This window comes from Camelus dromedarius, chromosome 6 (assembly GCF_036321535.1).
Source record: "Camelus dromedarius isolate mCamDro1 chromosome 6, mCamDro1.pat, whole genome shotgun sequence".
Classification (NCBI taxonomy): domain Eukaryota; kingdom Metazoa; phylum Chordata; class Mammalia; order Artiodactyla; family Camelidae; genus Camelus; species Camelus dromedarius.
The window spans coordinates 27,263,667-27,280,330 of record NC_087441.1 but is presented as its reverse complement, the minus strand read 5'-3'; the positions used below and the strand labels follow the sequence as shown (position 1 = coordinate 27,280,330).

At 37.7% G+C, this 16,664-nt stretch overlaps 1 protein-coding gene and 1 non-coding gene across 4 annotated transcripts in view; one reads left to right on the top strand and one right to left on the bottom strand.

Annotated features, from left to right (window-relative positions):
* Positions 1-16,664, top strand: part of RPS12 (ribosomal protein S12) — a 114,650-nt gene that overhangs the window by 23,279 nt on the left and 74,707 nt on the right. The window lies entirely within an intron of this gene.
* Positions 13,642-13,713, bottom strand: TRNAD-AUC (transfer RNA aspartic acid (anticodon AUC)). The gene has a single exon. It is a non-coding gene; the product is annotated as a tRNA-Asp (tRNA).

Here is a 16,664-nt window from a genome sequence, read left to right as displayed (position 1 = left end):
AGGATAGAAACAAATGGGAAATGCTACATAGATCCTAAACATTAATGATCGTTATGGTCCTCCTTAATGTGCATCTAGCTCTGGGAGTGGTCACTAACATGGGGAGGTACAAGATGGAGGGGCTTTTGCAAATAAATCATGAAAAAAGCACTTAATTTCAAAACTTCGAATCCATTCCCACCAAGTAATTCCTTGAATACAGTGGAAAATACTATTAAAATGATGGCCTGATGTAGGACATTAATGCTTTTCAAGCATGTTGAGTCCAAGGAGATGGATTTAAATTATGCCCTTCTGTCGTGAGAGCATAAATATGTTTAGATAAATGATGACTAAGTGGATTAATTAGTGACATGGAGACGACAGTATGAAGAGAAAAGGAATCTGAGTTATCCCTCTGTGTGTGTGGTTCAATTTAAGGAATTCTGTGGCCTTTTTTTTTAACACGCAGAAATGGCAGGTGGAAATCTCCCATACAATGTTAGTGATAGCACCAGCCTTGCCAACTTCAAGTTCTGTGCCACTGTTTATATTTAAAATTTTTCTCATCTTTTACTGCATGTAATATAGTCTTCACCTGCTAGGAAGTATTATTACTAAGCTGTTATCAACCAGTTTAAAAATGTAAGTGGTGTCTGACTCTGTTGCCTTTCCTTATTACTTTATCTTAAGTGTGTAATTTGTAACAATATTTAATGTGCACTGAACTGTATGTGTCATAAGCCGAGGATAAACTTAATGAATATTAAAGGATGGATATGCATCTCATCATATGCTGGATTTAAACTTTCAAGTGATATTCAGGTTTTTTGATCTCTCAAATTTTTAAATAAAAAGTTATGTTTGGCAAAGGATCATGCATTGAGATCTACAAAATCACAGTGTTGGATGAAAAGTTAAGAACCTTTTCATCATCCCCCTTGGCACATGATCACACGCTCTCTGCTTGGATGTGTGAAGGAATACTCAGTCACCTCTCTTTCTTTTTTGCCACTTCATTTTTGTTCTATGTGGAGAAAAATATGATATTGGCGAAACTGCCCAGTTGTGTTTTCTGAAGTTACAGAGACTGGTCTGCTTTTCTAGTTTTGACATATACCACCGTAGTCTATCCTCAGCTTTTCTTTCCCAAGTTGTCACAAAAATTAGTTTTTCAACTTTTCTTCCTAGTACATGGTTTCTAAACCAATTGGCCTCCAGTAGACACTGTCTTGTTTTGTATCATTCCTTTAAAGATGTTAACACCCAGACCAGGTCATCTAGCAGTGTTCTGATCCACATAGACGATAATGAAGCTAAAAGGTTCCTAAATCCAGAACCATACTGTTGTTTTACAATTCTCCCGTATGTTTTCTTATTTAGTTCTTACTCAGAGCTGTTTCTTTGGCACTTTCCTGGCACCTCCCTTGGGCTACTCTCTATCTTAGATTTTTACATCCTTTCCCACAGATTCATGGTTCATGGTGTGAGTGACATGTAGAAACCAGCCTGTTTACTTGTAAGTGGGTAAGCTGATGTGAAGGCTACACACAGGAATAGTTCCAGAAACCTGGAAAAACTCTGATTACATTAATTGGAATTTTAAAGGCATGATTTTCATTGTTTTAAATTTTGAAGTGTAAGTCAATTGTTAACCCTGCCTTTCACAATATTCGCATTACTTTGTGCCCTACATTTATTGATTTCAGAAAGTGTCAGTGGGGATTCATGTTCAAGATATTGAGCTCTGGGCTAGCAAGTAATAGCTTCAACTGTATTGATGTATAAAAACTTTTCTGAGGGGAAAAAAAAAAAACCTACCTTATCTTTATAGTTATTTTCCAGAATTGACCATAAGGATGTTAGAGGGTCTTTGTTTTTTTTTTAACTTATGTGGTTAGAAGAATGAGTTACAGTGTTGATTACAGATCTTCATTGTAGACCCTCAGCTTATGAGGTTAGGAGAGTGATTTATAATGTTGACTATAGGTCAGATTGTCTTTGAGAAAGCCGTGCTTTCAATACCACAGGATTAAAAGGAAAAACCGAAAGGAAAAACACAGTATTAAACACAACCCTCCTCCCAGCTCCTATTCTCAGCCTCCACTCTCCCCAGTATCCTGGTTTATAAACCAGTATAAAATTGATGCTGGTGACTGATGTTCTTTGCCTCCACGTGTTGATGTCCTTCCTGACCGTTTAACTTCCCCCAAGCTTCTCTGTCTATGCTCATTACTCTCACTCACTCTGGTTCTATCAGGATTATTAAACTGGTTGGGTCCTGCTTTGTGGTCTCTTCAAAAGGAAACTCATAGCTCCAGCTAAAGACAATGGAGGAAATTTCACTTTCCTGGTTTTAGCACCACATTGCTAAGGGAGTTATGTTGTGTCATGAAAAATTGGTTGGTTACCAGATTTCCAAGACCTCACTCATGGATGTAACCCTTATGAAATATCAATAAAGGCAAGAATCCAAGAAAGCTATATTAAATTCCGCAAAGGGTGTCATATTTTCAAGATAGTAAACTTTGAAATGTATTATGTGTGAACCTTGTAAGTGTTATAACTGACTTCCTGATTATGGAGAGTGACATGGCCAAAAACACAAGTGAAAATACAGGAAATAATAGGAAAAACTGCCATTTAAGTATTCACACTGACTGGATATGGCAATAATAGATACTGCGTATCCTTTTTATAAATTGATTAGGTGTGTATTTTAGATTTTAATCGATCTTACTTTTTATCTTTTATTCCAACCTCTTCCCTTGTTCTAGAGTTTTTAAATTGACAGAATCTTTCTTAATTGTACCTCTGTCTAACATGGATAATTTAGAAATTAGAAATTCTAATTCATCTGATATCTTAATAGAACCAAGTTACCAACATAAATGTGTGATATTATTTTTCAGAAAGATTATTCTCCTGGGAAAAACCTATTGACAATGATAAACTGCCCAAGATTTTGTTCTTATAGTGGGTAATATAATCAGAAGACTTTGGGGAGTCAAATTCTTAAGAAATGTAAAATATTTCTTTGGAGGAGTCTAATTATTGACAAATTATAAGAGTCTTCTAATGTGCCCCACTGTACATATAGAATGTATTTCCACTGAACTTGCCTAGTGACCTTCTAAACTTAAAAAAACAAAAGTCGAGTGGTTTATCAATGTCAACAACACTCATTGGATGAAACTTGAGTCACATAAGCACTCCTTGAATGTAAAATATGTTTTTCATTATACTAATCTGCTTTTTAAAATGCACACCTACATTAAATGTATATATGAAATAGAATTGCCTTCTGGAAAGAGATAACCAAATACTGAAGTGTAGCCCAAGGGTAATTTTTTTTTTTTTTTTTTTAGTTTTTAGTTTTTATTGAAGTGTAATTGATTTACAGTGTTAGTTTCAGGTGTACAGCAAAGCAATTCAGTTATACTTATACATACATATATAGTTTTTTTTCAGATTCTTTTCCATTATAGCTTATTACAAGGAATCAAATATAGTTCCCTGTGCTAGACAGTAGGTCCTTGTTGTTTATTTTATATACAGCAATATGTATCTGTTAATCCCAAACTCCTAATTTATCTCTACTGCCCCTCCACCCCTACCCCAGGGATAAACTTGAGATGTGAACCCTGGATGGTAGAGGACATTATGGGAAAGGCCAATCACCAAAGAGCTGAGTATCATTTAGAATTATTGTTGATTATCCCTCCTATCAGTTTTAGTTTCTCTGATTCTTTGGGTAACAGAGTGAAAGTTTTTGATTTAGAACAGGGATAGAAAATCTATTGCAATTCAAACATGGGCTAAATTTCAGTTAATCTTTGCTCTCTCTATGAACAAGTAATTGATTAAAAATAGTGAACACGATTATAATGGAAATGTGTGCTTTTGGAATCAGACTAAAAATCTTGTAGCTATTTAAGCTAATCTTTCTAGATGGTCACTGTGCTTCTTACAGGTCTCTCCAAGTCTTTTCATCCAATTGGAATTATTCACTTAGAACTCTCCTTTTTCTCTCTTCCCGATTCTGAAAGCAACACAACCCATTCTTAAAAACAAAAACAAAAACAAAACTCTATAGTTTTGATATTTCCTGATGCTGGTTTGATATACTAATTTTAATTATTTCTAACATTCAAATTCTCTGTTGAGATTGGCTGTGCCCCTTTCCGTCACCTGGTGGCACAGACGGCAAAGCTTGGTGTGGGTTTTGGGGTGGGCACCGGTGGTGGGTAAGGGAGGTTCAGAAATGGGCTAGCTGGGAGCTAATGGGCTCTCAGGTCAAAGTGAAGTTAAGAAAGTGAATCTTCTAACTTTCATGTCCCCAAACTACCCTCTCCCTAGTTGTTTCCCTATCTGGGAGTGGGCCAGTTATGAGACCAAGCCCAAATAAGGACAGAATAATATGGTCCAGGTCCCATCCAGCCAGGGGAAACAGTGGAAAATCTCAGGGGACTAGGATGGGAGTTGTCCAAGATTAAGGTGAGGAGTGCCCAGTGCTAGAGGCAGAGCTGGATCCTTCCAGTACTTCTTTTGGAAACTGAGGGGGAAAAGAGAATGGGACCTAATCCCAAAGATCTGCAGCTTGGATAACAATGTGGGAACCATGGGGTGTTTGGGTGGATAGGGGAAGAATGTGGCTTCCCTGGGCAGCTGGAAGAACATACAATAACTTCGAACATTATCAAAACTCCTCATTCTGGTCCATGGATAGTACTTCTTCCATGTCTCACTGCAGCCCCAGAAATCTATCAGTTATCCTTCTGTACCATGATTTCTGGCTTCCTTCCTTGAGATGGATGACAAGATACTGATTTTTATTAAAATAATTAAAGAAATATCAGATTTCCCCCAAATATCTGAATACTTTTTAAGGTAACAAGAGGCCACTAAGAGAAGGATTTTAGACTCATTACAACTTGAATTACACCCAGAAAGTATTGCAGTCCTGAAGCAGCACTGAACTGAGTGCTGTGGGCTGCAAATCAGTGCAGATTACAATCAAGGTCAAAATGAGATTAGTTCAAAGGATGAATGATACGGGAGTTCAGAAAAGAAAGAACTACATGGACTTGAGTGACCAAGGGACCTGCATAGAAGGTGTCACAACTGGACTTTGGGTATTCAGAGAGAAGACCAGGGATATTTGTATGTTCCCTGTTGGCAGGGAAGAAGTTATGCTAGAAACTTTGGCTAAAAACGGGCGAATTACATTTGGGCTTTGAAAGTCAGTCTGAGGAGCATAAACTTGATACTGGGGGTAATGATGAACTATTGATTTATGGACTGAATTTTAAAGTATAGCATCTTGATGAATTAAAGGTTTTAGGAAGGTCATTTATTTAGCAGGAATGCAGTTTGGTTTGGAGAGCAAAACTGGAGTCAGGGAAGGCACCGAGGAGAAATCCAGGTGGGGCTTACAAAGCCCTAGGGAGGGTAAGAGGATGAAGTGAGGTAGCACTTTCTTTGCGTTGCCACAGTGATGAAAAGTTCGAGACAGGGCCACAGTTCAGAATGATCAGGGCTTCGGAAAGTGACAGTCATGGTGCTCCACCCTGGGAGAAGAAACCAAATTTATATGTTTGGAGAAAGCGACTCAGAGTCTTGATTTTGTGTGGTGGATCTGCATGACACAGCTAGTTTCATTACAAGGCTCTGGGCTCCAACTGGCTTCACTAACAGGCATTCTGGAAAGGTTCTTCTAAGAAATTAACTCCATGGAATATTGAGGCCTGTCGCCTCTCTTGGTTCTAATCTTTCTGACATGGTTTTACTTGCCAAGAGTATGCATGTCAGTTTTATTTTCATCACTTTGGATAAAAATGCTTGGAGCAGGAAAACTAATTCTGTAGCTGGGGCTTTCTAGGTGCATGGATTTTGGTGGTCTTAGATGGTTGCCACACCTTAATTCCTGCAAACAACCAAGCTCCTTGTCCTTGAAATTCTTTTTTTTTTTTTTAAAGCCTCAAAACCCAAGGAGATAATTTAAGCAATGGGTCATCCTTCTACAGTCCTCTCTTCTTGATCCTAAACTAAACTAACATGATCTCATTCATTCTCCAAACTTTTATTGACAGCCTATTACAGATCAGGTTTGCCCCCATGGAGGTCACAGTGCAGTAAGAAAGTCAAATAACCAGACTGGCAATTAAATAAACCCTCAGACATACCATGACAGTGCAGTCTAGGGTAAGGCTCTGGAGCCAGACTGCATCTGAACTCTAACTCTGCTACTTACTGGCTGTGTGACTTTGGCCAACTAACTTAACATCTCTGTGTCTCAATTTTGCTATCTGTAAGTGAAAATAATAATAGTACCTAACATAGGATTATCTTGAAAGTTAATTGACGTGATTGAAGAAAAGTATTTAGAACAGTACCTGGCACAAAGGAAGTGCTCAGTAAATATCAGCTGATATATTCCAGCCCAGCGGAAGGGTGGTGTGCAATGCAACATAGCATAGAGGCAGCATATATATGCTCTCCAAACCACGTATATGAGTCTGATGGTACAGACTCATATATATGAGACCTTCGTAGCTGGAGTCCACTTTGATTGGTCATGGCATTTGTCCTGATTTGTCACTATGTCCATTTTGATTGGCTGTATGGGTTGTTTGTTGTTATTTATATCATTCCAGAGTTTGAGTCATTGGTCCTGAAGCGTTAATAAATGCTAGAATAAGCAGAATGCTTGCTAAAAATATAGTTTCTTGGGCCCCAGCCCAGAGAGTTTGATTCAGCCAACATCAAGTGGACCCAGAAACATTTTAAACAAGCCCTGAAGTTCTGCCTTCTGAGAAGCTGATTTGAAGGGCTAGGGAGGGCCGTCTAGAAGAAGTAACATTTAAACAAAGACCTGAAATTCTAACACCTGTAGTGAACAGGTGGGGAGATTAGGATGGAGTAGGATGTCATTCTTCTCAAAGGGAAGATTGTGGGCAAAGGCACAGACATTAAGGGAGAGAAGCTGAGAATGGCTGGAGCATTGAGAACAAGAGTAGAAGCAGTGGGGAAGGCTCAGCTCATAAAGGTGAAAGTCATGGATTTTTATTCTATCTTCAGGACAATACATGGGAAGTCACTTCAGATATTTTAAGGAAGGGTGATGGGATCGCATTTACAACCTGGAAGAGCTCTGGTTTTGTGCAAAGGGAAGGAGACAAGCCAAGTCGGAGGCAGGAGGCCAGGCAGTGGGCTCTCTAGTGAGAGCTGTTACCTTGTCCATCCCCACTCATGCACTTGGCTCTCTCCCTGACTCTTCTCTCTCTCCTTGACCTCTGGACCTCTCTTGACTTAGCTATTCAGGCCTCATTGGCTTCCTTCACATCAGGTGTGGCCTCCCTGCTCCAGTCTCTCGCAAGACAGGAATAGTAACCAAGCTCTGGCCTCAGTGCTTGGCTACACGGGCACCTGAGGAAGAGGAGGAAGAGGAGGAAGAGGGTGGAGGTGACTGGAATGTAAACTGTAGTAAGGCAAGTCATGTGCATCTCTCTATGGCTACAGAAGTGGTGACGTGTAGTGTTAGTATCTAGGGGAGTAGTGTGTGGTAAGTGCTCAGTAAATATTTGCCAAAAGAATGAGAGCTCTGTCTCCAACAGTGGACCCATCCATGAATTCTAACTGCTACAGCCTTGTCATTGTCAGTTAGGAGTCATTTTTATTCATCCCTTTATCATACTTTCTTCTCTTTTTTCCTTCTTATCCTTTGCATATTTCCTAACAGGGAAAAGGGATCGACATCATTTTTTCATTAGCTAGTCAGCCTCAAAATACTGTATTTTAGCTATGCGTGTTATCCTTCTGTTGTGTCTTTGGCTTCTTGGAATTACTTTGCTGAAGCAGAGAAAGTACAAATCCTAGAAACCTGTTACTCTCTAAACTCACTTCATAAACCTATCCAGAGTCATTTTCCACAATGGGATGGAAAAAGAAAGAAGAACAGGCAGAAATAAAGTGTAGCACTTACTAGCTTACCCCTCAGATCTCGCCCCTCAGCCAGCACTTTGGTGCAGGATCCCAGGAGGGCAAGAAGTAGAGAATGAGGGTTAAATAAACTTCTCAAATGGTCATAATTTTCCAAGGGTCTTGTTTTAAAACCCTGGTATTAGTCCCTGGAAAATCATTTATTCAATTATTAAAACAAAGTTATGGATAATGCTTTTTCCTCTACTGGCTGACTGCATGTTCGCTAAAGCTGAGCTGTACCCATTGACAATAGGGATTGGGACGGCTTTGCTATTAAGTACCAACTGTGTGTTTAATTGTTACTGCAAGAAAAATATAACTTACTGGTAAACTGTGCAGAATTTGAAACAAAGTATCCTTTTTACTTTTATAGGAATGTGGATGCTAACCAAATGTGTCCGCGTGGTTTCAATTAAGCAGAGGAATGTTAAATGTAAAGCTAAATTGATGAAAATAACCAAACTTTCTGACAAACCAATAAATTGGAGTCTAGAACTCATTGCCCATACTGTATGGCAGACAGAGAAACATTGCTAGATCATCAATTTTTACTTAATTTTTTGAGTTAGTTTATACTTAAAAAGAAAAAAATGGAATGCTAGGCAAATAATTTAAATTCTTCCCAGCTATAAACAGAGAATATGCACGTTGGATGTGGACCTTATTCTTCACTGTATGCAATTGAACTGATTGTTTATTCTTTTAGCAATTTCCTCAGAGAAATTGTTGGAAACCTAAGACAGAGTTTTTGGGGAACTCTCATGTCAACATTTTGGCAAATGATCTGGCAAAACGCTAGTCAGTGGACTATTTTTCTAAACTCCTCAGAACTACTCCACAGCAATCCTTAGTCTTTTAAAGTGATGTTTTAGTTTTCCTTCCCCCCCAGTTTTCTTATTCCTTCAAGTTGCTGTCATGGTGAGATGACAATGTTTAAAAAAAAAAAATGAGTTTGGAGAAAATTCTGTTTCTTACTGAAGACAGAGGATAAAGTTACATAGTCAGAAATCTAACTCCGCACATTTCTGCATATGTTAGAAATTTCTAATATAGAGATTTGTCTCTGAATAGGTCTTTTTATTCTGTGGGAAATGGCAGGAAATAAACCGTTTAGACCAAAAAAAAAAAAAAAAAAAAAACCCAAAAGTAGAAGCTGAGGCCATTGTCCTTTCTGTTGTGATCTTTATGTGATGGAAAATAGGTGCCCACTGCTGAGACATCACCTAGGAACTCAGTTCCCCACCTTGGTCTCCACCATCCTACAGGTTTAGAGGTCTCCTGAGATTCTTTTGCTTAGACAGTGAAACTGCTGTCCAATGTAAGATGGAGTCTTTGGGTTTTTGTGGCCCTGTTTCAGGTTCAGAGATTGCCAGATGGACTCTGTTCTAATTTGGTACATTACCAGCTAAGGGCCTGTTCGAAACCTATTTTATGCTATAATGTTAGCAACATTGGAGAACAATCTATTTTTTTAAATTAGATGGTCATTTAGCACATTTTGTTTGGTGACAACTCAACAAGTGTTATTTTTGCCAGATTATTTTTGGTGAACTGTTATGAAACGTCTCCTTTATGTGCTTTTAGATCAAGTTTTCAAACTTTTTTTTCAAATTCTCCTGAAGTTTAAAATCAGACATAATTAAGCACATTACATATTTACTTAGACTCTTTCAAAGGTTCACCACCTATTTAAATGGCATCCAGACAGGAAAAATAAACTCATCTTGTTCGAGAGCCTGCAGCACAGTTTTCCCGAAATTTACCTTTGGACCAAGTTGTTTCTAATGGTTCTAACTTCACTCAATTAATACTGCTGCTGCTATACCCCATTAATGGCTGTATTTAATATGTTTTAAGATGCTTTATTGATCAACAAAGTATTCATAGCATTTTATGTTATAATAACCATCTAAGCATTGTATGATCCACACATTTGATGAGCTGCTTCAACCTCTAAGGTATTCATTCACATCACAGATAAAACTGTTGAACATCTGAGTTCTGTGGTGAGCCTCTGGGTATCTCCTTCCAAGTTCAGCTGATATGAAAATATTTATTGTGCATCCTTTGCTCAGCCTTGGGATACAAAGATAAAGAATATTTCATGGTCTCTGCTCTGTTGAAAGTTCGATGGAGATGATAGTAATGCACTGATCAATAAGTATATTCTAGAAGCTATGAACCCATTTAATATGGTATTTCCGAGGTCACATTCCTGATTCATTCAGTTTATTAAGTACCTACTATATGTCAGGCAGTATGATAGGTCATGGGAAAAAAAATAAAACATGGTCTGTGATTGTGATTTCATCCACAAATTTATCCTGAAAAACTGTATCGAGAGTTTTGCTATAATCAAGACCCATTATGCCAGTTTATTTAGAATAGTTTTTACCATATGACTTTACCAAATTCAGACAGACATAGGCAACAAGCCTAACTCCCCTGTTTAGGAAGATCCCTGAAGCTTTCTGATGCTCTGGCTCCTTAGTCAGACATTACCCTGAATTTACTATCCTTTTTTCTAGATTTTATATTTTTGTAGTTACTTTGTTTCTGGAAAAATCCATTGTTTTTTGTCAATGTTTCCCACCCATCCTTTCTTCTCCAGTCTTTCAAAACTCCCTGCCCTCCAGTAGCACCCAGCACTGCTCAATTTTCACACCAGTGTTCAACCTTTAGTCAAATTTACTGCCCATTCCAACATTAGCACTTTCAAGAGATATATATGGATGTCTAATAAGTGTATTGGGCATGATAATTATCAACTGTTATACATTGTCTCTCTCGTTACATTTGCTTTAAATATACCTGAAATTACTTTTGTCTCTAGCCAAATAAGTTGAGTCATGTGTAATATGGGGGCAAGAAACATCACACCACAAACTCAAGGCCTGATAAATGCAAGGTTATTAGGATGGTGGGACAGTGTATTTCAAGAAGGTCTCTATGCACCATCCTGCACTGAAGTAATACCTTTAAGCCCACTTCATCCAATTTGCCCTTCAAGGCCCACCTGGAGTGCTTACAAACTTTCCTATCGCAGTACAGAAGTTAATGCAGTCCAGAAGATTTCCACTTCTGGGACGGTCAACCGTTTTATAACCCTTTATTTACAATCCTATGCTGTCATTTGGTAAAGAAGTGATAACATTCAGATTCGACAGTCATTTATTATTAAGGGCCTATTGTGTGTAAGGAATCTGATAGGCACTTTCACAGTAAATTCTCATACTCTATTTTAACAAGTATGTATCTTGAGAACTTTGTTCTAAAATTTTGGAAAAAATTCCATTGAATATAAAATATGAAGTTAAAGCCTCTCAGAATTAGGCTGTGTGTGACATGAGCTGTTTTCTTTCTCCATATTTAGCTTTGGTAAATTTATACTGAATAACAAACTTCAGAGATTCACTAAAAATAATTTTAATTTTAAGAACTTTAAAATAATAATGATAATAAAACAATAATGTCAATAATAGTAGCTAACATTTATAAGGCTAAGCATTTTATTTATTTATTTATTTATTTATTTTTACAATGCTAATATTTATTATAAAGCTAAAATGTACAGACTGTCATACATCAAGAACTCTTTTACTTTACACATGACTCATTTAGTCTAACAAACACCTTATAAAATGGGTACTATTATCACCATCCCTATGTTGCAGATGAGGAAACTGGGACACAGAAATTAAGTGACTTGTCCAAGGTCAAACAGCTACAAAATCATAGTTAGGATTCAACTCAGTCTTGCTCGAGGATGTGCACTTAAGCACTCACTTTACTGCCTTCAAATTACAGAAAGTTAATAGACAGGTTATTGGGTAACACTAAAGATGATAATTATGAATAAAGTATAAGCAAGTGGACCATATACAAAACACAATATTAATAGCCAAAGGATATTAGCCAACATACCTGGCTGTTATGTGCATACATATGCTCTTGATATATAATATTTTGTTATAGGAATTGAAAAGTATTATGTAATAATTAAAAGGTGGTTTCAAGGGGTGGAAATCCCCCCTTCCCAATTAAATGTCATATTTATTCATAAATAAATAGATTAAAGCAAATTACATTAATGCACTGATTATTCATATTTATTTTGCTGCTAATACTGTAGATGATGTCACTGCATATATTCTATTAAGCTACATGGATATACTGTACAGCACAGGGCATATAGCCAGTATTTTGTAATAACTATAAATGAACTATAATCTTTAAAAATTGTGAATCATCTGAAACTTATATAATATTGTAAATCAACTATACCCCAATTTAAAAAAAATTATGATAACGTAGAGAGAGACTTAGTAAATGGGGGTATCTTTTTTTTAACTTTTTTTTTATTGAGTTATAGTCATTTTACAATGTTGTGTCAAATTCCACTGTAGAGCACAATTTTTCAGTTATACATGAACATACATATATCATTGTCACACTTTTTTTTTGCTGTGAGCTACCATAAGATCTTGTATATATTTCCCTGTGCTATATAGTATAATCTTGTTTATCTATTCTACATTTTGAAATCCCAGTCTGTCCCTTTCCACCCCCCACCCCCTTGGCAACCACAAGTTTGTATTCCATGTCTATGAGTCTGCTTCTGTTTTGTTTTTATGTTTTTTGTTTGTTTGTTTGTTTGTTTTAGATTCCACATATAAGCGATCTCGTATGACATTTTTCTCTCTTTCTGGCTTACTTCACTTAGAATGACATTCTCCAGTAACATCTGTGTTGCTGCAAATGGCGTTACGTTGTTGGTTTTTATGGCTGAATAGTATTCCATTGTATAAATACACCACATCTTCTTTATCCAGTCATCTGTTGATGGACATTTAGGCTGTTTCCGTGTCTTGGCTATTGTGTAGTGCTGCTATGAACATTGGGGTGCAGGTGTCATTTTGAAGTAGGGTTCCTTCTGGATATATGCCCCGGAGCAGGATTCCTGGGTCATATGGTAAGTCTATTCCTAGTCTTTTGAGGAATCTCCATACTGTTTCCCACAGTGGCTGCACCAAACTGCATTCCCACCAGCAGTTCCCTTTCCTCCACAGCCTCTCCAGCATTTGTCATTTGTGGACTTTTAAATGATGGCCATTCTGACTGGTGTGCGGTGATACCTCATTGTAGTTTTGATTAGCATTTCTCTGATAATTAGTGATATTGAACATTTTTTCATGTGCCTATTGATCACTTGTATTTCTTCCTTGGAGAATTGCTTGTTTGGGTCTTTTGCCCATTTTTGGATTGGGTTGTTTGTTTTTTTCTTATTAAGTCGTATGAGCTGCTTATATATTCTGGAGATCAAGCCTTTGTCAGTTTCATCTGCAAAAATTTTCTTCCATTCCATAGGTTGTCGTTTTGTTTTACTTATGGTTTCCTTTGCTGTGCAGAAGCTTGTAAGTTTAATTAGGTCCCATTTGTTTATTCTTGCTTTTATTTCTATTGCTTGGGTAGACTGCCCTAAGCATTTTAAATATACCCTCTTTTAATCCTTACAACACTCTATGGTTGTAGGTTCTAATATTATCTCATTTTACTGCTGAAGAAACTGAGGTTTCAAGAGGTTAAATATCTGCCGTGTTCTTTTAAAAAATTTTTATTAATTTTTATTTAGGGAGGTAATTAGGTTTATTTATTTATTTGTTTGTTTGTTTATTTAAATGGAGATACTGGGGATTGAACCCAGGACCTCATGCACGATAAGCATGTGCTCTTACACTGAGCTATACCCTCTTCCCCAACCCTGCCATGTTCTTAACATATATTTTATTGAGCCTCCTTTAAATTTTTTTTTAATCATCATTTGGTATTTGTCTCAAAAGAATAATACAGTGATAATAGATGTATCTGTAAACCCGAAGCCAGTTCTCATCACCATTGTTTGAAAGATTTTATGTAAATATGTGTCTGTATTGCTCACCTAAGTAACATATAAAATCTGATGTAACATATAAAAATACTAAAGAAATGCTAAATTTCAAATCTGAGACTAAAAATATTGTTCAATGACTAGCAGCATCGAAGAAGCGTTTGAAAATAATAAAATAGAAGGTTAAACAAATGGGAGAGGGGTTACCATCTCAGGCGGTCCCAGAGATTAAGTAAGAAACCAATAGGGTCCTTGGGACAATCTCTAGAAAATGCTTTTTTTTCTTCGGGCTGTAACAAAGGGCATTTTGTTAATAGAGCAATTTATGTCAAATCCTTTTCTGAGCCCAAGAAGACCAGACTTCTGCTTCCAGGTTTTATTTCTCTCATCCTTCCAAGGCCAAGGCTTGAAAAAAAAAAAAAATCTCTGAAAGCAAGATTCAATAAATACACGAGCTTGCTAGGAATATTTAGCCGCTTGCGCTTGTGACTATGGCAGAGCATTCACTTGAGCAGAACCCAAAGGGCTTTTATTTCCCGTTATGGGAAATACAATCTGGGTGAGATGGAGACTGTTCTTTAAGGGAAGATGTTTGTGGGTCACTTCAAAGTTACGCATGCTTACCTCGGGCTCTCTCCTTGAGGAAACTGTCAGCATCCGCGTCCATGTTTCTGTTTTCAGTTTAGAACGCACATTTCTCCTCCCCACTCAGCCCTCCCTTCCTGTTTTTTCTGGTAGCTTTGCAGACTCAAAATGCCTCTCTCAGGACATAGTGTAGAGGTCTGGGATGTGACGCTGAACAACCAGCCGTGATTTAGAACAACCGAGGCCCCCTGAACATGTTTTTCCACTTCACCAGCAGTCTGATAACTAAGGACTATAAACTTGGAATGGTGATTCCAAAACCCCGTAGACTGGCTTACAAGTCACTTTCCACACTATTTTATAGAGAATGACACTAGCTCCTGCCTTTAAAAAAAAATGTAATTTCTTGTTTTTTTAGAAATATGGAAACATGATATTTTGTAAATGCTGAGAAACTGTGATGGAGGAGAAGTCTAATTTGACAGTATTCTTACATATGAATTTCTTTTTAGGAAGGCCTTTTCTTAATTACTTTCAGTAGCAAATACCCAGCCCGAATAAGTTATTTGAATGTACATATCCATCTCATAAAGCCCATTTAAAAACTCATTGTGTCCTTTTGGTGTAGAGTGAGAATATCTTTTCTCATGCAAAAAAATGGGTGCTTTTGATTTTTAAAAAATTTAACAAATGTTCACTAAGAATTGGCTAAATGCCTTGAACTGTGCTAAGTGTTGGAGAGTAAAAACAACAGTTCCTGTAGTCAGGAAGCTTCTGGGCTAGAATACTTAATTTCTACAAAAGTAGTGCTATGCTACGGTCTACTGTTAAATATTATAATCAAAAAAGACAGTCATTTTCAAGATATATTCTTGGTGGAACTACTGTTTGAACTGTAGTGTGTTAATAAGCAATGCTGCATGAAAGTGCTCTGCAGTCAAATAAGTTTGGAAAATGCCGATGAGGCAAAGTTAAACAGGATTCTTTCTGTGACCCTCCTCCAGGAGGTGGAGTGATCTGCATCGTCCCCAATTTACCCGAGCTCAGAACCCTTTTTCTTTAACATCTCCAGGGACAAGTTCTTATGGAACGCAATGTTTAACAATGAAGTATTCATTTTTAATAACTTTAAAACTTTCATTAAAGGAGGCTTACTGGGCTAGAAAGTTCCAAGTGATAGTTCTCAGGGGACCAAAAGATCTGCTAGGTGACACTTTGCTTTCATTGTTGGAGAGCACCTAGAGCCTGTCAACATTTTATCTGACATGCTACCGCTCAGAAAACCCCGGCTCCTGCCTTGGCTTGTTTGCTCAGTCGTCCCACAGTCCTCCGCTGATGAGAGACAGGAATGATGGAAAGGGAGTGACCAGGAACGTCACAGGGCAGTGGCAGGTGCGCCAACATGATGGCAAATTCCTTGGCTTGAATTGGAGAGCAGCTGGGTCAGACATCCCCCCATGAATCTCCTGGGATAACTTAGCTCCATGCCACTTCCATAAACCTGAGCATTTAGTTTTACCAAGTGAGATATTTCCCTGAGGGTTTGTTTGTACACAGAGATGGTGGAGGCAGCTGTGAAAGGAGTGGCCAAGACATTCCAGGTACCAGGCTTGGTCCCTTGGATTTTCCTTGGATATAGATGCCCAATTTAGGGGAGACTTCTAATGGTATGCTATAGCTTTCAGAGTGCTTGCCCATAGTTCACTGCATTTGATCCTTTTATCAGTCCCCTGAATAAGCATGGCAGGGACCCTTTCCACTTTAGAGATAAACAATTTACATTTAGAAATTAAAGGATGTGCCTAGAGTTACTTGCTAAGGAAATAAGGAAATCAGCATTAGGACACAGACACAGTGCTTCCCAAGAATCACCTTGAGGTTCTGATTTAGTGGGTTGTTGATGTGGCCAGAGGTTCTGCCTTGCCAACAATCTTTTAAGTGATTCTGTATTTGCTGATTCCTTCAGACCACACTTTGAATAGCAAGGTTCTAGACTAATTGCCTTACATAAATAAAAACTAATTGGAAATGTATAGGCAATTAAATTCTCAAAAGCCATCTTACCAAGGAGTCCCTTGAGTAGCCATGACTCATGACGGCGCTTGATGTGACTCCATGGCCACCTGGCTATGCTGCTCATACTCTTTCAGCCAAGTCTGTCATTGCTTTCGGCAAAGACTCCTGCTCTATGCTTCACATTGAAGCCCCTCTTCTCTACTTCATGTTTTTA